The following is a 22,840-nucleotide window of genomic DNA, read 5'->3' as shown; positions in this document are numbered from 1 at the left end:
GGGTCGCCAGGAGTCAGTGGCGGACTAGACAGCAGCTAACAACATCAGGGACTTAAGTACTATCCCTGCAGGGAACCACAGGGGGTAAGGAGGAGGGATGTGAACCACCTGACCAACAGCATAATTAATGGGGAAGAGAACTTGGAGTCAAGAATTCTACCTTTGTCCCTTAAATAACACCAAGGAGATAAACTATATTTTTTACAGGCTGGCTTCGTGGGAGAAAGATGTGGCAGTCTATTTATGTAAAGATTTACAGCCTTGGAAACCCTGTGGGACTGTTCTACTTGGTCCTATAGTGTTGATTAAGTCTGAATCGACTCGACGGCAATGGATTTGGCTTGGTCTAAAAAAAAAAAATTTTTTTTTTTTTTTTTTTTGTATTTCTAGAGGAAATTTTGCTTTGAGGGCTCCAGGAGCCCACTGCATGGCGTATGTTCACAATGATTGTTAGAGAAGAGGAAGCGTCTCTTTAATTTGGTAATGTCTCCTTCTGAGCAAGAAGAGAGAAAAGTTAACGTGGTATTTACAGTTTTGTTAGCTGGTAGAATGTAAAACCCGGCATCCAGTGGCGAACAGAGTACTGGATTTTAAAAGTGGGTAACTATGCACACCAGAATGGCTACTGCACTCCCAGTTCCAAAACAGCGAAAAGCTGCTCAGGTAAGATCTAACAGTACACATAATAATCTCACCCAGAGGCTTCACGCAGGGCACACAGGAACAGCCCCCAGGAATAAATAAATCTGATTGTTAAGGAGTAGAAATGCTAAGTGTCTGCTCAAGGGATTTTGCACCTAAACCTCAGGGAAGACAAGCATGGAACTCCCTTCAGGAAAATGCAGGGTACAAGTCTTTTATCTGGCTGCTTTGCTTACATTTTCTTACACCCAAAGCCCAGCATATCACTATGGTTACTACTGACTTCAAACTATCATGCTTCATATGAAGTTGGGCAGGCAGGGAGAATGCAGCAGAGGTAAAAATAAACCACAATGTCACAATTACCATGAAATCATTTAAAACGGTGATGATCTCCATATTAAATTCTGAATCACTGGCAACAACCCATCAGGTCACTGGGCCACCCAATTAACTTACACGTTAATGTAAGCTGGTACGCCGCCTGTCCTGTTCCTCTGATTTAGAATTTTTTTTCCCCCACGTGTACAAATATTTTTGTTCAGCACAGAATGTATCCAGGAATAGAGAGATAAGAAATCAACTGTAAAAGAATAAGAACCTTAATCTTAAATCAAGTAAGTGGTTTGGGATCTTTGTGGTATTTCTAGATGTAACCAAAATCATGACCCTGAGGGGGAAAATAACTCCCTCAATCACTCAGATCACATGATTAGAGTCAAATCAGTAAATCTCACGGGAAAACTAGTGTTCAATATAAATAAAGCTTTCTAAAAAAAAATTTTTTTTTTTTTAATCACTTCTAGCTCCCTGGAGCTGCCCTGTCCCCAGAGGTTGTCAGCCAAAAGGAAGGGGTCAAACTTTACAAATGTCACACTTCACATATCTTTATTGTAGTCCTGCGCTAAATACTACCCCCATTATGCAGGTGAGGAAATGGAAACTCAGAGGTAAAATGACTTGGCTAAGGTTATACTGATAGTAGAATCAGATCTTTACACTAAATTCTGTCTGACCCTTAAGATCCTTCCCAACTCTGAAATTCTATGGTTATGACAATTATTATTAACAGCTATCATTTTATTGAATATTTATTATGTGCAAAGCTCTAAGCAATTTACATACACGTTCCCATTTAATTTTAACCATCATCACAGCCATAGATAGGTATTATTATTCCTATTTTACAGATTAATATACTGAGGCACAGAAGGGTTGACTAGCTTACCAGGTCATACAAGAGCAGGGACAAAGTCAGGATGTGAATCAAGTTCTGTTTGACCTGAAAAGTCCATTGTGCTCTTAACCACAGGGTTGTTGCACTCTTCGTCGACAGCATAACTGAATGGAGTCCAAGAGTCTGACTCTGACATTTACTAATACCCACTCATCATATTACCGATGAGTATTAAGCCCTGTAAGCCATCAATACCTGCTGGACTTGAACCACTGCAAAAGGGACCTACATATTTCTTTTAATTACTACTGTCAAATTCTGTGGCATGCCCAAGTCAAAACTGGGTCAAAAACAGCTAAGATTATCTTGGACTTAAGTTGTTGTTGTTAGCTGAAGTGAAGTCAGCCCCCACTCACGGAGGCCTCATGTACAACAGAGGAAATGGCTGCCCAACCCTGCACCATCCCCATGACCAGGGTGTTGGAATCCATAAGGTTTTCACTGGCTGCTTTTTGGAAGCAGACCACCAGGCCTTTTTTCCTAGTCTATCTTAGTCTGGAAGCACCTCTGAAACCTGTTCAGCATCATAGAAACACATAAGCCTCCAATGACAAGTGGTGGCTGTACATGAGGTGCACAGGCCAAGACCTGAACCTCAGTCTCCCGCACAAAAGGTGAGAATTCCACCATGGAACCAAATACACAAATAAACACCCTGTTAGCTCTGAACCGTAGAGTGACAGTACAATATTAGCGCTTAGTATAAAGACAGTGGTTAAGTTTACTAGCTCTACCTACTCATCTATAGAGTGAGATGATCTGCCTGTCTCACAGGACTGCTGTGTGAGATTTAAAAGAAGTCACCCAATAAGCACACAGTAATGTTTCAATTACTACCATGGCTATTGCCCTCCTACTTTAGAATTGGGACCCAAACCACAAAGGTTCCTTTAGGTTGAGTAAGAATACAAGAACTCACCAACTTGCTAATGAATTTGAATTGTGTTTCAAAACACAAAAAGCAAGCCTGGAATCAAACATCTGATTTGGAGGCAGGTCTGATTTGCAGACAAATCAAATGTCTCCCTCTGCCCTTTTTTTCAGAAGAACATAAAAAACATTACTGTCTTATAATAAAAATAGTAAATATGATTTATAATAAAAAAATTTATATAATAAAAACTGTCTTCTAGGGTAGGAAAGGTTTAAGAAAAGAGCTGTAGAATTAATTAATGGAGAAAGAGAAGGAAAAGACACAGCATTTAAACAGGGAGTGAGGAAAAACTTGGTTATTCATTAAAAATAACAAAATCACAGAAACCAAGAGGAAGATGAATTGAGGTAAAAATCATATGTATCCTGGAAACAGCAATCTCCAGTAACCAAAAGAATAAGCTTACTTCTATCAGAAGACTTAGAATCTTAAGAAGGTACTTCACTGATGCCTCCCCAAAGGGAGTAGGTGGAATTTCAGTTTACCAAGGACATTTGAGTCTAACCACCCCCTGCCCCCCAAAAAAACAAATAGGACCCTTCGGTTGAAAATATGGAGAGAACATGGTAAGATTTTTTTCCTCTTTCTTTGATGTATCTCTGGCACCAACATTCAAAAGGAATTACAACCTTTCCAGGACTTGATTTTCTCAGAAAACAAAGAATCTGGCGAGCAGCTGGGGTCCCTTTAATTGGAGTAAACCAGGTTTCCTAATATTTCTTTAACATGAAGCCTGAATGCATAACTTAATAATACTTTTAAACGGTATGCACTTCACAAGCTCTACAAAACACACACACACACACATATATACACATATGCACACATGTATGCATCTACAGGTACATCTACGTGTGTATATGCGTGTGTGTATACGCATATTTGATTTTCATATTGTGGCCTTTTAAACTCTCGAGAGATGTTTTTTCCAAACTTCCTATACCGAAATGTTTGTTCAACTTCTTAACAAACTTCTTTCAAAGAAGGTTTCGGAATTATCAGATTTCCCCAAGGCAAAATATTCAGACAGGTTCCTCTAATATTAAAAAAAGGGGAGAAGGAAACAGACATATTTTCTGGTGCTATTCATCTTATCACAACGGTCTGATCCTGTTGTGCATGGTGTCGCCTTGAGGAGGGGCCAATTCAAGGACAGCTAACAACAACAATTCATCTAAAAGCAAACCTCAATCACGTTAATTTCTACCAAAGGAATCAACATGTACTGTGAAGAGGGAAATCACTTCTCAACAGCCACTTGCTGCCGTTAGTTGCTGTCCAGTCAGTTCCCACTCAAGGCGACCCCACAATGTATCAGAGAAGAACTCTGCTCCATAGGGTTTTCAAAGCTGTGATCTTTCAGAAGCAGATCGCCAGGTCTCTCTCCCGAGGTGTCTCTGGGTAGATTTGAACAGCAAGCTTTTCTGTTAATAGTTGAGCGCTTAACTGTTTGCACCACCCAGGGACTCAAAATCCAGCTTAGTAGATTTGGACCTTGTTCTTCACTCTCATGAGACTCAGCCCCAATTGGAACAGAAGACACACAAGCAAGAAAAGTGTCTAATATTTTCTGGATTCAACTCCTTTAGAGAAATTTGTTACCAAGCTGAGTTTTCATTTCATTTTATTTTTTTCCAACAACCACAAGACGTTCACTTTTGTATTCCACTCTTTCATACCATCTTTGTTTTTGGCCATTATTGTAACTCCAAACCACAAGATGAATGCCCGCTAATGTATGTTGACTGAGCTCAAGTGCTTTACAAATCTAGGCATTGTTGGCCAATATCTATTTTAACTAAATCACAAAATCTTTCAAAGAATGTAATTTCTGACTTCTCCAGTGTCTTATAAATCTGGTGGTGTTGATAAAATGCTTCTACATGGGGAATTTAAGGAGTAATTTAGGGCCAGGGCTTTGGAATCTGATAGCCCTGGGGTAGGGTCCAGATTTTATCACATATTAGGTAACACTATTATTCTCAGGGTACCCTGTTGCCAACTAGTCGATTTCAACTATAGTGACACTATAAGACAGAGCAGAACTGCCTCAGAGGGTTTCTGAGGTTGTAATCTTTATGGAAGCAGATTGCCACATCTTTCTCCCATGGAACAGCTGGTGGGTTCAAACCACCGACCTTTCGCTTAGTAGCTGGATGCTTAACCTCTGTGCCACCAGGGCTCCTGTCTTTAGGGTACAAGTGAGGAAATCCTGGCCTTGAGAAATGAAGCAGTCTTCTCAAGGTGAAAGAGCCAAAAAGTGGCAGAGCAAGACTCAAACCTGCGAAGTGTGACTTCTGAGCCTAACTGCACAAACATGACCAACCAAAACCAGTTGCCTTCAAGCCAACTTTGACTCATGGCAACCCCAGGTGTGTCCGAGTAGAACTGTGATCCACAGGATTTCCAATGGCTGATTTTTTGGAAATAGGCTGCTAGGCCTTTCTTTCAAGGTGCCTCAGGGTGGACTAGAACCTCTCACCTCTTGGTTATCAGCCAAATGCATTAATAACCATTTGCATCACCCAGGGATGCCACAAACATGACAGACAGAAGAAAAGAACAGGAGGCAGCCCAACAATATGTCTTTTGTTATGAGCGAAGCTCAGAAAGAATTCTCTGTAGCTATTTCCCACTCAAGGTATCCTTGTGGCAGCGTTTAAGGTAACCATATTCATGGACTCTCTATCAGCTATAAAGAACTTTTTATTTTTTCTAATTTTTTATTGTGATAAAAATACACTTAACAGAACATTTGCCACTTCAACGTTTTTTATGTGTAGAATTCAGCGACGTTAATTCCATTCACCCTGTTGTCCAACCATCACCAACATCCCTCTCCAAATTTTTTCATCACCCTTAACAGAGACTCAGTACCCTTAAGAACTTTTCCAGGGCCTGTGAGGTATTCGAGAATGACCAAAACAGCTCCTCCTCTCAAGAAGCATGCAATCTAACGAAGTAGTACGATCCATCAGCAAAGCTTCCCAACCAGAAGGCCACCAATGGATTATAAGTGCACGGAGACTCTATCCCCTCTGCCCTGTGCCCCTCCTGAACCTCCTGGCTTTGAGCAACCTCGTCTGTGTACCCCAACGTGCCTCACCAGTACTATCATTTTCTATGTGTGCTGTCAAGTGAAAAAGCGTTGGGAAGCACCTCGCCTTAAGGGACTACTAGAGGAGCCAGTCTGCTCTCTCTTCCGGCACCAAGTCACCAGATAAAGCACTGTCACAGGAAGGGGAACTACAGGACCTCCCAGACGAGCTCTAAGATCCTTTCCAAAGTTCGAATTCCTCAGCTGGAAATACAATTGGCAAATGAAACACTTTTTCTCCGAGTAGCACCTGCTCAAGACTCCCAGGGCAACAGAAAGCTTGGAATTGAGCTAAATTCTATACTGTATTTATCAGGAACGAGGAGAGCAAGATTTTTGAGAGCTCCTGGGAGGCTGAACTCTTTAGCTTTCCTTTTTGAAAGGTCCATAAAATGGTGTTATAGCTGTAGGATAAATATTAGCACTTGCTAGGCTCCACCCAGTGAGCACACAAACCACTTGACACCTGGATTCTTCCCGCCCACCTTTATGCCACAGCGACTTGCCATCTTTATACTCAGGGTGTGGCATCAGAAGAAAACAAAGCTCTCAGCTAAGACAGGAACCAAACAGAGTTAAGATAAGAAGAAAAACAATAGCTAAGGGGAGGTCTGGGTGCACCTCTGAGGAAGATTTCCTTATTTACCGTTGTTTGTTTGGCTTTACGGAAAAAAAGACATGTGATTTTGTGTTTCAGGTCAATTTTCTGAGTTTGTTTTGGAGTGGGCCTGATCCGCATGCCAAACCCCCTTTTTGTGTCTCCAGCATGATTTTGTTTCCCTAAATGAAGAGTTGTTGAATGTAGGAGAGGGCGGAAAAAAAGGTTTTTTTCCCATGATGAGATTTAAACATTTTAACATTTTAGTTATCTGAACAACAACAAAAAAAAAGTCAAAAAGGTTTTCTCACCCTGGCCCCAACAGGCTCTCTCTTTCATCTAGTCTCTTCTTTCCCGCAATGGACAGAAAGGGACTCCTCGCTGTCACACATTCCTCATGGCTGGCTTTGTCCTATCCTTCAAGTCTCAACTCAAATGTCATGTTTTCATAGAGACCTTCTAAAGTGCCCTTCCCCCCATCCCAGTCACTCAATCACACTCCACTTACAGTATCTGAAATTATCATGTGAATTATTTCTTTACTTGGTTCCCGCTCCCGTCCTCTCTTAGAACTGGTGTTTCATGAGACCGAGGACCTTGTCTGCCTTGTCACAGCTGTAGTCCCAGCACACAGTACAGTTTGCCACTGCTAAGTGTTCAATAAGCCTTTGTGGAGTGAATGGGTAAGGGAAAGCTAAAGGGGTGAGAGGGTGGAAGAAATTACAGAAAGGGCAAAGGGGAGGAAAACTTAACTAAGCAGCATGGCACTGATCAAATCGACTATTTGGCCTTCGGGGAAGCAAGCAGCTAAGCCACAGGCTTCTTCCAGTTAGGAAGAACTGGGTTCCAAGGCCACTCAGCCTCCAACCCAGGTAAGTGACAACTCTTCTTTATGCTGAATGTTCCTGATGGCCCTCACTTTTGCCACACATCTATGACACTCCACTGTACAGGCACTTCCCATTCTCTGTGCTGACTGCTCCTGCATCCTCAAACCTAAAAGGCTGCACCCATGCCCTAGGCCAATATCATAACACACACAATGAAAATGTTGATGTGTTATGTGCCCAGGAGTTGGTTCTGACTCACAGCGACCCTACAGGATAGCGTAGAACTGTCCCTATAGGATTCCCAAGGCTGCAGTCTTTACGGGAGCAGACTACCACATCTTTCTCCTGGAGCGGCTGGTGGTTCGGTTAGCAGCCAAGTGCTTAACCAGTACACTACCATGGCTTCTTATGATGAAAACAGGTGCCATAAGATAAGAACTCCTCCATCTTTCCAACAATAATGCCACCAAACTAGCTGCATTTATTCCACACTCTACCTTCTGACCTGTTACAATGCAAACAGTGTCCCCGCTTCTTGGGCCAGTCTCTCCACTCCTTCTTACCTACACCAAGGACTTCTCTCCTGCAATTATCCTACAGTCTAGTCTCTTCTTCTCACACCCCATTAGGCTTTGGTCCCCACCATGCAGCTAAAATCATTCTTACCTCTTGCCAACAACAATGGCAATGCTTTTTTGTCACATGTTACTCCACCTCTATGCACACAGGTGGCAACTCATCATTTCTTCTTCTGTTTCATTTGGAAAACACAATTTTCAGATTTTGTTCTTCCCAATGAAGAAAATTATACTCCATCTGCTGCCCACGTAATACCACACTCTCTGGCTTTGCTTCTATCCCTACTGGTTCCTCTTGCAGGGTCCTTTGCTATCTCCTCGTCTTCTACCCAACCCCTCCAATTTGGAGGGTCTTGGGGCTCAGTTCTGGGTCAATATCTTATTCCAAACACCATTGATACACAAATGACTCTCACGTGTATCCCTGAAACCCAGGCCAATTCCCTGAGCTCAGTAGTGGAACATCCAAATGTCCCTTCAACATATCTCCATCCCAAGCTTAACATGATCAGACCAGAGCTATGGATTCCCCTCCCTGCAAAATCACCTCAAATTGAACTGGTATGCATATCTAATTGCCTCCATGAACAACTGCCTCCTTTGCCATGAGACCAGAAAAACTGGATGGTACCTGGCTACCATTACTGAATGTTTTGATCAAACATTCTACAACAGAATCCTGATCAAAAGGGGGAAAATGTGGAACAGAATTTAAAATTATCATGGATACCAGATTTTCTGGAGCCACTGAGGCTGGATGACCCCTGAAACTACTGCCCTGAGGAAATCTTTAAACTTTGAATCTAAGCTATCCTCTGAAATCATCTTTAAAACAAACAATAATTTAGCTTAATTAGAAAAGAATATGTACCTTGAGCACTGTGCTCTTTTAAAGAATTATTTGTACGTCATGAAAGTGGCAACAGTAACTGGAAAGGTTAGATGAGAAGCTTGCGGGGGGCAGTGAGTTTGTGTTAATGATGGTGAAATAATTTGGAAAAGGATATCGAGAAAGGTGGCTCAACTTGAAGAATGTAACCAATGTCACTGAACTGTACATATAGGAAGTGTCAAACTGGTATATGTTTGCTGTAAACATTTTCACACACACACACACAAAAAAGTCATCACAAATGTCTCTCATCTCTCAGTGACACAGGTATAAACCCAGAGAGTTATTCTTGATTTTCCTCATAATTTCCATCAGTAAGTACTCATTCCTGAATCTGACCAGTGTTCACCTTCTCTGTTCCAAACCTGGTTGAAACCATTATCTACCTCTCATTTATTCCATACCAATGGTCACCCAGTAATATAAACCACCTTCCATACAGCCAGGAAAGTAACCGTTCTAAAGTTTAAGTTCAGATCATGCCACTCCCAGGCTCAAAGCCCAATAGCTTCCCAGGACACTTAGAATAAAATTCAAACTCCTTCAACAAACCCCTACAAGGCCTTGCTTTCCTTTCTGACGTTAATTCCCTCAACTCTTCTCCTTGTTTACCAGAATTCAGCAATGAACACTTTAGTTCTGTTCCTTGATGTGCCCAGCTTGTTCCCAGTGACGTCCTGTACACAAATTGTTCATCCTGGCTCTTCCCCTAGACTTCTGCACCGATGCTCCTCCTCGTCATTCAGTTCTCACCCCAATGTCGCCTCTTCAGGGAGGTCCGCCCCATCCCAGTCACTCTACCCTATTATTGTCTTCCTGGCATTTTTCAGTTATCTGAAACGATCTTCTTTGCTTGTATACTTACAGCCTGCCTCCCCCAACCAGACAGAAGCCCCTAAAGGGGCTGTCTCTTTTCTCTGTCCTTTTTGTCCACTGCTGGAGCCACTAAGGTCTAGCATACCACCTGGCCTGTAGCCAATGATCAATAAACACTTACTAGTTGACTGACTGAGCCTCAGTCTCTTCATCTGTAAATGGAGACAACAGTATCTGCCTGCCACACTAATGTCAGGATCAGACCATGTGTATACAAAGTGCTTGACACCACACAGGCCTTGGTAAATGCTCAGCAGATGCCTGTTATTATCATTACCACACTGGTGCTTTTACCCCAGTATTTATTTACGAGTCATTGAATGCCAACTATAATCCAACATTGTGCTATGGGCTGATTAAGCAAAAATAAATAGGAAACAGTCCCTGCCACAAAGGTGCTCACAATCTAGTGAGGAATGGATACAGAATCAGGAAAATAATTACAATACAGAGAGAGGCATCCTGATGGAGAGTGAAGGGTTACAGGAGCACTGGGGATGGTGCCCTCTCAATGCCTGCCCTGGTGAGGGGGGTAGGCAGGGAGGGGCTTTCAGAGAAAGATTCTTATTTTATTTTTAAGTGCTTAAGTTTTTTTAAATTGTGCTTTAGGTGAACGTTGACAGAGTAAACGAGTTTCTCATTAAACAATTAATACATAAATTGTTTTCTGATATTGGTTGCCAACCCCGCAATGTGTCAACCTTCTCCCCTTCTCCACCCTAGGTTCCCCATTTCCACTCATCCAGTTTTCCTGTCCCTTCCTGCCTTCTCATCTTTGTTTTTGGGGTGGTGCGCCCTTTTAATCTCATACACTTCACTGAACTATGAAGCACATTCCTCACGTGTGTTATTGCTTGTTTTATAGGCATGCCTAACCTTTGGCTCGAGGGTGAACTTCAGGAGTGACTTCAGTAACTGAGTTAAAGGCTGTCCAGGGGCCATCAGGGAAGGGTTCTCAGAAAAGGTGATAAAAGTATTAAAGGTCAGGAATTTCTCAGGTACGGGAGAGGATCAGCTTGTGCAAACGTTCCCAAGTATGAAACAGGCACTGTTAGTAGGATTAAAGGGAAGGTGGGGGCAGGGACCACATGGGAGATGAAGGTCAGGAGACTAGAACTACTTGGTCCTATATGGTGGCTACTAGCGACATGCGGCTATGGAGTGCAGGGAGTGTGCCTAGTACCACACGTCATGATGATAATATTTTGGATATACTTGGCTAAATAAAATATATTACTAAAACTAACTTAATCTGCTTATAATGTGACAATTAGAAATTTTAAAATTACATACATGGCTTGCATTATCTTTCTATCGGAAGCAATGGTCTAGAAAGATAAAGAGACTGGTCATAAAGTGTTTCCATATAATACTACGTAACCTGAGGTTATCCCAAGGTCAGTCCGTCCTTAGGTAACAAGAACCACTGGAAACACCTATGTGGGCAGGTAATTATGTTCAAGTCTGCACTTTGCAGAGATAAGCATATAGGTGTCACCACATATGCACTGCATATTTTAAAGTAGTCCTCCCTGGGTCCCATGGAAAGAGGGGATTGGGAAAGAAAATCTCCTGCATACCTATTCTTCTCTTTGCCATCCCACAGAGAGCCCTGGGCACCCCTCTTGGCAGCCTGTGCAGAGGGAGAAAGGATTTCCCATGGCTATGGTTTTGGACCAGTGGAGGGAAAATTCCAGGGCATGGGTGACAATCACACACACACACACACACACATACACACACACACACACCTCTTAACCTCCCACCAGATGAAGAGCTGCCAGACCTGTCATGCCACCTAAGGCCAAGTGAGGCTGGCCACGCACTGCAGCCTTGGACCACGGCAGACACCTGCCTAAGGAATGCCCAGGGTGAGGGTGACCCCAGACCCCTGAAAAAAGCCCATCCATCTGTATCTGGGGACAGCTCAGAAAAGAGCGCCACAAGGGCTCTTCACTCTACAAACTTGCAAGAACAATCACATGCTCCTCCTGGGTCTGGATTAACCCACTGCTGTCGAGTCGATTCTGACTCCTAGCAACCCTATAGGACACAGTAGGACTGCCCCATAGGGCTTCCAAGGAACAGCTGGTGGATTTGAACTGCCAACCTTTTGGTTAGCAGCCTGAGCTGTTAACCACTGCACCACCAGGGCAGGATTGGATACTACCAATTTTGTATTCCAGTATCAAAAATTCTGTGACTAAATGAAGGTTTAAAAAAAAAAAAAAAAAAGGTTCTGGGACTTGGCTTTTGATAGCAAACACAATAATAAAAAATAGCAAATTCATACTCCATATTCACGGTTCGAATCCATCCACAAGTGCCTCAGACAGAAGGCCTAGTTATCTATTTCCAAAAGGTCTGTCGCTGAAAGCCCTATGGATCAAAGTTCTACTCAGAAACACACATGGGGTCACCATGAGTCGAAACTGATTTTACGGCAGCTGGGTTTTTTTGTTTATTTGTTTTTGTGTTTTTAATTTTCCTTTCCTTAACTAAAAACAGCAAAAGCAAAGCAGGGGAGTCCCTAAAAATATTAAGGATTTTGCAACCCTCTCATGTTCTGCATTTCGGACTTCAGCAAATATCTTAACTCACCGAAAGTCTATAAATTTTGCAAGGATGTGGGGCTGTATTTTTCCTTCCTTCTCACAGAGGCACCAGATCCCAAAAGAAGGAATGAGGAATGGGTATAATTATGAATATTCCAAGGCTAATGAGAACCAAAGATGAGCTGTACAAAACCTGGTATTTGGGGAATAGATCCCGGTGTGCGCTTGAGTTAACAGGTCTTGACCCCATAAAAATTACAGAGCTATTTTATCAGATAAGAAAACAGAGCCAAAAAAGCAGTCATGAATTGCCATAAATTCAAATTTCACCAAGTATTATTTCATTAAAAAAGCCTATTTTTCAAAATAAAAGTGACTGCTGATTTAGATACAAATAGTATTTATGAGCATTTTAAGAATCTTAATAGAATTGTTGTTGGTCACCACATTAATAGTGGAGGAAAGAGAAAGATTAATCGAAGTCTTACAAACAGTAAAATGTGTCACGTTTAAAATAGCATTTCCTTGTATCAAGAATTAAGAGCCTGGCAGCTAACCAAAAGGTCCACAGTTTGAATCCACCAGCCGCTCCTTGGAAACCCTATGGGGAAGTTCTACTCTGTCCTATAGGACCACTATGAGTCAGAATCGACTTGATGGCAACAGGTTTGGTTTTTGGTTTTTTATCGAGAATGGGAGCTAAGAGGAGAACATTCAGTGGAACATCAAGCAGGGTTAACTGACTGAAGCAGTTTCTTATCATTTAATAAACACTTCAGTGCAGTGTTACTGCCTGTACTGGTACGTTCCCAAGATCACAGATTATAGATAGGTGCTGACTAGGGTTGCATTAACCCCTCTCCCTCCTCAAAAAAGGATACTGTGATGATTAATTTCATGTGTCAATTTGACTAGGCTATGGTGCCCAGTTGTTTGGTCAAACACTAGTCTAGATGCTGTTCTGAAGTAGTTAAAACAAAAAAAACAAGCCCATTGCCATTGAGTTGCTTCTGACTCATACTGACCCTATAGCCTAATGCTTAACCACATGAGAGTAAATCAGCTGGCCTTAAGTAAAGTTGATAACGCTCCACAATATGGGTGGGTCTCATGCAACCAGCTGAAGCCTTTATGAGCAAAAAAGAAGTTTTCCCTAGGCTATATTCTGCCTCCAGACTACAGACATTTTGCCAGAATGCCTGTACTCTTCACTCTTCTCATCACCTGACCTACAATTTTGAGACCTAAGACTGCAGGAATCTCCAGTCTGTCTCTCGATCCACAGATTTTGAGCTTGCCAGCACCCCACAATCACATGAGCCAATTCCTTAAAACCTCTTTTTCTCTCTATATATGTATACATACGTGTATGTACTGGTTCTATTCCTCAAAAAAAAAAAAAAAAAAAAATCCTTTTTTTTTTTTTTATTCCTCTAGAGAACCCTACAACAGACACCCAGTTAAATCTGAATGTCACACAGACCATGGATAATTTTTAGTGTAAGTATGTTCCAAAATGGAAACCCTGGTGGCACAGTGGTTAAAAGCTATGGCTGCTAACCAAAAAGTTGGCAGTTCAAATCCACCAGGCACTCCTTGGAAAGCATATGGGGTGGTTCTACTTTGTCCTTTAGGGTCACTGAATCAGAATCGACTTGATGGCAATGGGTTTGGTTTTGTTTTATGTTCCGAAGTATATCACATGGGACATATTTATACTAAGAAAAAATTATTTGTTGTTTACCTGACATTCGAATTAACTGCATGTCCTATATTTTATTTGGCAAATCTAATGCTGCCTAGTGGTTACGCTAAGCTGCTAGAACTTTTTTCAACTGAATATGAGAAGAGTATCAGATCCCTCTAAGTACTTGAGTTACCCTTGGACCAACATCCAGTAGTTATTTTACACCAGATGGTGCCAAATGTGACTAAGCAGGCCCCTCAGCACAGCATCCACAGTGTCCATGGAGACACATTTAAGCTATTTGCCTGCTTTCTTAAATTAACTTAGAATCATACAATCACAGAATTTCAGAATTGGAGAATTGCAAAGATTCTTTTTTTTTTTTAAGGAAAAAAAAAATACGTCATTTACTAATGCAAAGAACTTTCCTACAACCAGTTACAAGCGTGGAGGTAAGGAGAATGATGTGAATAACACACGCAGGGGAGCTAAAAAGACACCAGCGTCTCTCCAGTCCCAGAATCTAGTTATTCTTCCAAAGTTAGCAACTTGTTAAGTGCCATCTTCACAAGCGGTGATATAAATAGAAAAATGGACTGTGAGCTCCTCAAGGACCTAATGAGTGTCATATGTGACCCAAGTGTATGACACTCAATGGGCACCTAATGAATATTAGATGAATGAATGAGTGATGACATTTCTGCTCTTGAGTCACTGAGACTAAGTGTCTGTTGGTGGCGGAGGGCAGGATCGGATGGGGAACCACGTCAGTGTTCAGTAAGCCTGAGGGCAAGGTGACGGGAGAAGGTAGGCCACAGCCTTTGCCTTCAGTCCATCTTCCTAACCAGGTCCTTCTGTTTGTCACATTCCTAATAATGATGCTGAGAAAGCGTCACTTCCTGTATTTGGATCCCCAGGCAAGCAACCTTACCTCAGCCCAGGCTCACCTCAGACCAAGCTTCTTCCCCTTTCAGGACCCACTTATTCACCACCAGAGGCACAGGCCCAGGGCCAGGGGCCACCAGCTTTTCAACCACCTATAGGAATATTCAGAAACTCTGGTGGCGTAGTGGTTAAGAGCTACAGCTGCTAACCAAAAGGTAGGCAATTCAAATCCACCAGGCACTCCCGGGAAACCCTACGGGGCAGTTCTACTCTGTCCTATGTTCACTATGAGTTGGAATTGACTCGACAGCAAGGGGTTTATAAGAACATTCACAACCAGAGTTTAAAAAAATCAGCTCCAGGATACAAAAGGAAATCAAAATTAACAAGTGTTTGCTTAAATGTCTACAAAACATTACTTTCTGCCAACAGTCAACTGCAACTCGATGCTCAAATCATTAAAAATAAATCGTATTTAATGGGAGGCGGGGGTACCTTTTATTAATTCTGACACAATGTGAGATGTGACCAGCTTTCTCCACATTCTCAGTGGACTTCTCCCTCCCATTAGAAGCTGCTCTGATCACAAAGGGACTCAGCTGGTAGACCACCTCTGGCAACATTTAGAAAAAGAATCAGGTCTTCTGGCCTCTCCCAGCCTCATACCTTCTTCTTCCTCTAAGGTACTCATTGCAGTAACGTCCAGATTCAAAATGCTTCTTTCTGCAGCAAATCTGTCTACCTGCAAAGTGTTAAGCCCAGTCCCCTGCTCAGTGATATACCAAATGGGACATCAAAAGAATGCAGTGTAGGTCTGCTGGGAAAAGTCCAATGGTTAGATAATGAAAAGAGAGGCAATGATTAAAATGGCTAACTTTTAAAGAGTGCTCACCAGACCAGATGCTGTTCTGAAGTAGTTAAAACAAAACTTTGTGCTCCATGAGGTACTGACACCTCACAACATCCTCATTTTAGAGACAAGGAAACTGAGACAGAAACTTTGTGCTCCATGAGGTACTGACACCTCACAACATCCTCATTTTAGAGACAAGGAAACTGAGACTCGAAGACATTAAGTATCTTGCCTAAGGTCACACAGGGGCTAGTAGCGAAGCCAGGACTTAAACCTGGGCAATCTGATCCTGTGTTAGATAAGTAATTGAGCACTCCAGCACTGGAGTCAAGTGGTCATAGGGTCACTACACAAGAGTGGTTCAAACCTGTAAGAATGTTAAGATGGCCATATCCAAAATGAGCTAAGTCTGAGGGGAAGAGGAGGAGAGAACCAAAACAGATTTTTCTAAGCAAGGGGAATGGAAACAATGGGGAAGGTAAGACACACCCCTCAAAGAGAAGACAGAGCTCCTCAGCCTCTATTTTGAAGCTGGGGAATCCCTGTATTAGAAACCAGAGCTTCCTAACACCAGGAGCTGGAGGGAGCCATTGAGTGCATTCATTTGAAGCGCCTCATTTAACAGATGGGGAACCAAGGCCAAGAAAGATTAAATCACTTGCCCAACATTACCCAGATGAAGAGCATTCCAGGCCTCCAGACTCCACTCAATGCTCACTGTCTTACCCCTAACTCCCTCTCTGGGCCTGCCCCATTAAATGGTCTTTGGACCCAGAAGGACGGAGCAGTAGTGAAAAGTGAAAAGCAAAATAACTAAGAGTTTAAAAAAAAAAAAGGAATCCCAGCCAGATAAGGAGATCCTGACCTCCGAGATCCTCTGAGAACTCTTTGGGGAGTCACTAAGAAGAACAAGAGAAGTTCCTACAAACAAAAGTAGACATGTCAGATTTTTTCTTTTTTTCCCAAGTTGGGTAGATTCAGGAAACTAAACCCAGTAGACAGATTTCTGTCAATGCGGAAAAGTGGTTTTAACAGATTCTTGTAAGCACTAGGCACTAACAAGAATTCACTAAGAATATCATGTCAAGTTAACTTTACATCCTGTTTTAAACAGAGTTCTTGGTGAGTAGGAGAAGCCTGGTCCACTTAGGGTGGCAAGATTTTGGCAGTATATCTGGCAGTCTGAGACCTGGTGAATAAGACAGCAAAATAAGAACTGGATTCAGCTCAAACATAACCTTACTACACCTTTGCCAGCCCCAAGGCAGAACTGGAAACCCATTGTCTCTACTCTCAGAAAACTGTGAACTCACTTTGCTAGCAAAGTGACATCTTCCTGTGGTCTGTTTACTTACTGGAGTCTCCTACGTGGACTGGGAGCTGATGGAGCCCTTGCTCCCTGCACGCAGAGGAGCTCAGGAAGTATCGGGCAATGAATGAATTCATACTTCCGTTTATTTGGCCATTACCTATTGAGCATCTACAATGTGTCAGGCACTGTGCTAAGCACCCGGTGTGCCTTGGTTAACATATTGCTGCCCTCAGGGAGTTTAGAGTCTAGTGGGAGTGACAGGCAACAAGCAAACAATCATACAAATAATTTGAGACGTTTTGACGGGAAAGTACCAGATGCCATGTGTCAAAATGGCATGGCAGCCGCACTGAACCTTCTCATCTAGCTTCACAAGAGGAAGGAGAGAGAATCGTTATCCGCTTCAGCTGAAGGCTGATTCCTATGAAGCAGAGGTCAGACACACCTCCTCTCTCCAACCTTTTCATCAATTCTGACACCAGCCACCCCTCCAACAGCACTCTTTAATTCTCTGCTGGGCTCAATAACTCGATACAATGGCCACACGGAACTCTCAAACAATACTCACAATTATCACGTTTATTGGAGAGGTAACAGGTTACAATTCAGGATCAGAGACAACTGAGGATACATTTCTTAATCAGGACAGCCTCTTCCCAGCCATGAGCACAAGAAGACCTGTCTCTGGCCCTTGGCTCTCAGCCCTTGGCTCTCAGCCCTTGGCCCCTCAGGTCTCTTGGGCTGGCCCGTCCTCTGCCCTGCTCAGGCAAGTATTACAAAGCTCTTCGGGGCCACCAAAAGTGCCCAGGTGCACCCTACTCCACTAACAAGCCTCAGCCAAAGGCAATCAACTCTCTTGCTCAATGGGTTGGCACACCCACTGTAGCCACCTTGCTCCGTAGGCCAGGAAGCCCCCTGTGCCATCTTGTACCGGTCTCCTGGTTCTGCTGCTTCCAGTTTTCTGTCGTGCCACTGCTTTTCACCATCTTGTGCTGTCTCTGGTGTTACAGCTCTCTGTCTCCTGGGTCTAGGAGATTCTCAGCACAGAGATACTGGGTCCAAAGGATGTGTTCCACTCCTAGCTCTTCCTCTTGGAGTAGTGGGTTCTCCCCACCCTCCGCCTGATCGCTTCTCTTTCTATCTCTCGTAAGATAAAAGGTGTGACTCAAGTAAGGACTTCACTCGAAAAAGAGTGGTAAGGGGGGTGACTGGGGTACGGGTGGTGACTTGAGTCACACCCTCTAGTAATGTTTTGACTCAAGATACATCTCATCCTAATCCTGCCTCATTAACAGACAGCTCACTGCCAGTTGGGACCATAACCACAGCATAGAGGCTAGGATTTATAACATATCACAAAGTGGAGGGTAACTACATCAGATCATAAAATGGAGAATGACTATATCATTACATAACTGTCAAAAGACTGAAAATCATGGTCCAGTGAAGGTGACACATAATCTTAGCCATCACAGAGTCCATATACTTTATTTGCATAGTCCTACCCAATCACTGTGTGGGAGTCACAAAGGCTATGGCTACAAGGGCTAAATTAAGTAAGTCACTGCTCTGAACTATGAGAAGGGGCATTCAGGAAGACTTTTCTGAGGAAATGACATTTAAGCTAAGAATCAAGAAAGTAGAAGTTAGCAAATTAAAGGATGAGAGAAGAATATGTCTGAAAGAAGAAAGAGCCTGTGTAAAATCCCTGAGGCAGGAAGAAGCAAGGAGCATTCGTGGAATTTTAAAAGTCCAAGAGTACGAACACAGCAGAATATGTCCAGAGATGGGCTGGTGAGAAAGTCAGCTATGGGAGTAATGGGGCACGCCTGAAGGGCTTTAGTGGGAGGAAGTGACATGATCAGACAGGTTTTTTTAAAAAGACCACTCTGGCCGTGTGTGCAGAATAAGCTGGAGTGGAAAAGTGGGAGAAGACCAGAAGAACGCCCACTAGGAGGTTCCTGCAGTCATCCTGGGAAATTCTGAACGGAAAGACAAATGGAGAGTAAGGCTGTTCTGAGGAGTCACCATTGCATAACAATAACCCAAGAGTTAATTCCTGCTTGGATAATAATTTGGAGGAAGAACTTCATAGCACAGGGTCAAAATTTCTCCTTGGCTCAGCCCTGGGTTCCTGTCCTTTCCAACATCTTTATCTTGATGGGGATGACGCCAGTAGGTAAATGAGTAAAGCTGCAGATTACATAACTATGGAAGGGATAACTCAAACTCAATGTGAAAGACCCAGTTGAACCACACCACTTGACTCTCTTTATACACTCTGGGGGAGAGAAGGTTCACAAAGACACAAAGTATATGGTCTCCATTCTCAAGGAATCTCAGGCTAGGGGGTGGAAATCTGAGCATAAAAAAAATAACAAGTATTAATTCAAGGCAGATTGAGATAAGAGCTATACCACTTCTGCAAACAAAGTTGTATGAACGTGCACTGGCAAGAAAATTAATTCTGGCATAAAGTAAGCGAAGGTTTCTCCTTGGCCTTTCAGGCTGAGTAACACTTTGAGGGATGGGGGAAGGAAAGTAAGGTGCATTCCTAGCATTGGGAAAATTGTGAGGAAGGCAAGAATAGAGAAGAGCAAGTCTGCTGGAGCCTAAGGGCAAGGCAGGCCACAGTCCACATCTTTAAACATCAGGATTGGCATCAACTTGCCAGTTTACAAAATCCTTCTATGTATATTGTCTCACTTAATCTCACCTCCACACAGATCAGGACAACTGATCTTGACTGACATCTCAGAACACTGCAGCTCCTCATACGGGTTCCAACCCATGTGCGTTACACCCAACTGTTCTGACCTAATTCATGAGCCTCATTCCACTCTCAACCAATGAGACTGAGCAAAACCAACAGTGTGCCATTTAATAGAAATAAAAACATTGTTGTTCTTAGCTGCCATCTAGTCAGTCCCTGGCTCATGGTGACACCATGCACAACAGTACAAAATGGTGCCCAGACCTTCACTAGCCCCATGAGCAGTTGAGGATTGGACCCATGATTGGTTGGGGATCAAAGATTTGCAATCAATAGGGTTTTCACTGGCTGCTTTTCAGAAGAGGTCACCAGGCCTTTCTTTCTAGTCTGTCTTAGTCTGGAAGCTCTGCTGAAATCTGTCCAGCATCATAGCAACATGCAAGCCTCCACTGACAGACAGGTGGCATATGCCCATGAGGTACATGGGTTAGGAATCGAACCTGGGTCTTCCGCATGGAAGGTGGCAATTCTACCACTGAATCACCAACGTCCCAGACAGAAATAAAAATGAAGACCTCTTATTTAGATTAAAAAGGAGCCCTAGTGGTACAGTGGTTAAGCACTCAGCTGCTAACCGAAAGAAGTTTGAACCCACCAGCCACTTCGTGGAAGAAAGATGTGGCAGTCTGCTTTGGAAAGATTTATAGCCTTGGAAGCCTTATGAGGTAGTTCTACTCTGTCCTACAGGATCATATGAGTCAGAATTGACTTGATGGCAATGAGTTTATTTAGGTTAAAAAGAAAAAATTCCATATATGCAGGATGGAGACCATCTAACTGTGCCCCATTCGTGTAATAAAGGGTTGGGCATTCTGATGACGACAAACTCAACACATGCTGACAAATACTGTGCTCGGCTAATGCAAACTTCTTTAACATACAGTTGAAGATCATAGGGAATAATGGCCCTTCTGTGGCAGAGGGTCAGCATACTGACTTTGGGGTTGGACAGCTCTCAGTTCCATTTCCAGTGCTTCTACTTACAAGCTGTGTGGCCTCGGACTGGATATTTCTTCACTCCTCTGAGGCTTGGTTTCCTCATTTTGAAATTGAAGAACAAACCCACCCTATAAGAATTGTCAGGAGACTGGATGAGAATATGCAGGTGATGAGGCAGGCATGAGGCCCAGCACATTCTGTTAATGTTGGCCTTTATTAACTCTCATCACGGCGCTCTGCCGAGGTCAAAGCACATCTGAGATACCACACACAACTTTTGGTTCTGCATTCTAGGAGAGATAGTAAAAATTTACAGAATGAGAAGGGTTATCAGGATAGAAGGTTTGAGAAAGCAGTAGTCTTGCAAGTCTGGACACCTGAAAGCCAGAGTTCTTGTCCTACTTTTGTCACTAACTTGCTCTGTGATCTTAGGCAAGTCACAACATATTTGTGACTCAGATCCTACCTGTAAGGTAATGAGAGTTGAGGTATGAATTCTAAAGTCCCATTCAGCTCCCATAGTCCTTAAGTTCTAGGAATCTTGCTTTATGAGGAACTCTTAAGTGAACTGGGGGTGATTTTCTAAAAGAAGAGAAGATTAAGGAGCTCCATAATATTGTTTGCAGTTATGATAAAAGTAGTCACATAAAAGAAGAGTATACTCATTCTGTTTTATGAGAGAAAAATAGGACCAATAGAAGAGAAGCTTAAAAGGAAGCAGATTTTGTCTCAGGCTAAGAAAAAACGGAGTTTCCAAAAATAAAAATTATTCAATAACAGACATCAAATGTGACCACTGGATTGTGATATACTCAAGGGCAGGACTAAACTGTAGTCAACATTATACTCCCAGCACCTAGCCCACCCAGTAACTGGCACATAGAAAACTCTTAAAAAATGATAGATGGGTGAATGGATAGATGGATGGGTAAGTAGGTGGGAGGATGGGAGGGAGGGAGGGAGGGAGGGAGCCAAGAGGGAGCTGCTACAGAAGCCAGCGGACTTCCCATTGTTTGGTGTGTTCCAGCATCAGATGGATGACCATCTATAAGGGTGCTGCAGAATAGATTTCTATCCCGTGTAGGAGGTTCTACTAAAAGTCTATGTGATATTTATTTCCTCACTTCACTCCCCACTAACTCATCCTACATATTTTTGTCAGATTAATCTTCCTAAAGGACAGTTCTGTTGATGTCACTCTCCTACTCAAAAAAATTCAGTGGCTCCCCATTGCCTATTCAATTAAGTCCACAATCCTGGCATTTGAGGACTTCATTCCTGGTCTGCCTTAAGTACTCTTAATCCATTTTTTAAAACCCAACTTAGATATCTCCTTTATCAAGAAGCTGACCGCTCTTTACCTCCCTCCACCACACACACACACACACAGTTTATCTCAGCTGTGTCTATTCTGCATATTTTTGCACACCATTATAATGCATTTGGGTACAACTCTGCTTTTCCAGGACACCATGAAGTCCCTGATTAAGAGAAAACCAAAAAACCAAACCCGCTGCTGTTGAGTTGATTCCTATAGGACAGAGTAGAACTGCCCCATAGGGTTTCCAAGGAGAGGCTGGTGGATTCGAACTGCCAACTTTTTGATTTGCAGCCAAGCTCTTAACCACAGTGCCACCAGGGCTCTCTGATTAAGAGAGGAATCTTTGTTTCTGTACCCCTACCAAGGAGCAAAATACCTGACTTCCAGCAGTTACTCAGTACTAATAATAGGAATTATTTACTACCACAGACTAGGCAGTTCATTAAATTCCTGTGTTATCTCCTTGGATCTTTATAACAACTCTATTGCCCCTATTAAACAAACAAAGAAATGTAGGCTTAAGGGAGGATAAATAATTTGCACAAATCACAACGCCAGTGAGTGATAGGGGCTGGATTTAACCTTGCACTGTGTGGCTTGTTGTTGTTGTGTGCTGTTGAGTTGATTGAGACTCACAGGGACCCCACATCACAGAGTACAACTGCTCCACGGGGTTTCCTAGGCTGTAATCTTTACAGAAGCAGATTGCCAGACCTTTCTCCCACAGAGCTACTGAGTAGGTTCAAGCTGACAACCTTTCGGTTAAGCAGTCAAGTGTTTAACCATTGTGCCACGAGGGCTCCTTACTGTATGGCTTATAGTCCTGGGTAT

General features: G+C 42.8%; 1 protein-coding gene across 3 annotated transcripts in view; it reads right to left on the bottom strand.

Moving 5' to 3' along the window:
* C24H1orf21 (chromosome 24 C1orf21 homolog) overlaps nt 1-22,840 on the bottom strand; it is a 328,797-nt gene that overhangs the window by 265,220 nt on the left and 40,737 nt on the right. The window lies entirely within an intron of this gene.

The sequence above is a fragment of the Elephas maximus genome, chromosome 24 (genome assembly GCF_024166365.1).
Source record: "Elephas maximus indicus isolate mEleMax1 chromosome 24, mEleMax1 primary haplotype, whole genome shotgun sequence".
Taxonomy (NCBI): Eukaryota; Metazoa; Chordata; class Mammalia; order Proboscidea; family Elephantidae; genus Elephas; species Elephas maximus.
This window is presented reverse-complemented; position numbering and strand designations above follow the sequence as displayed.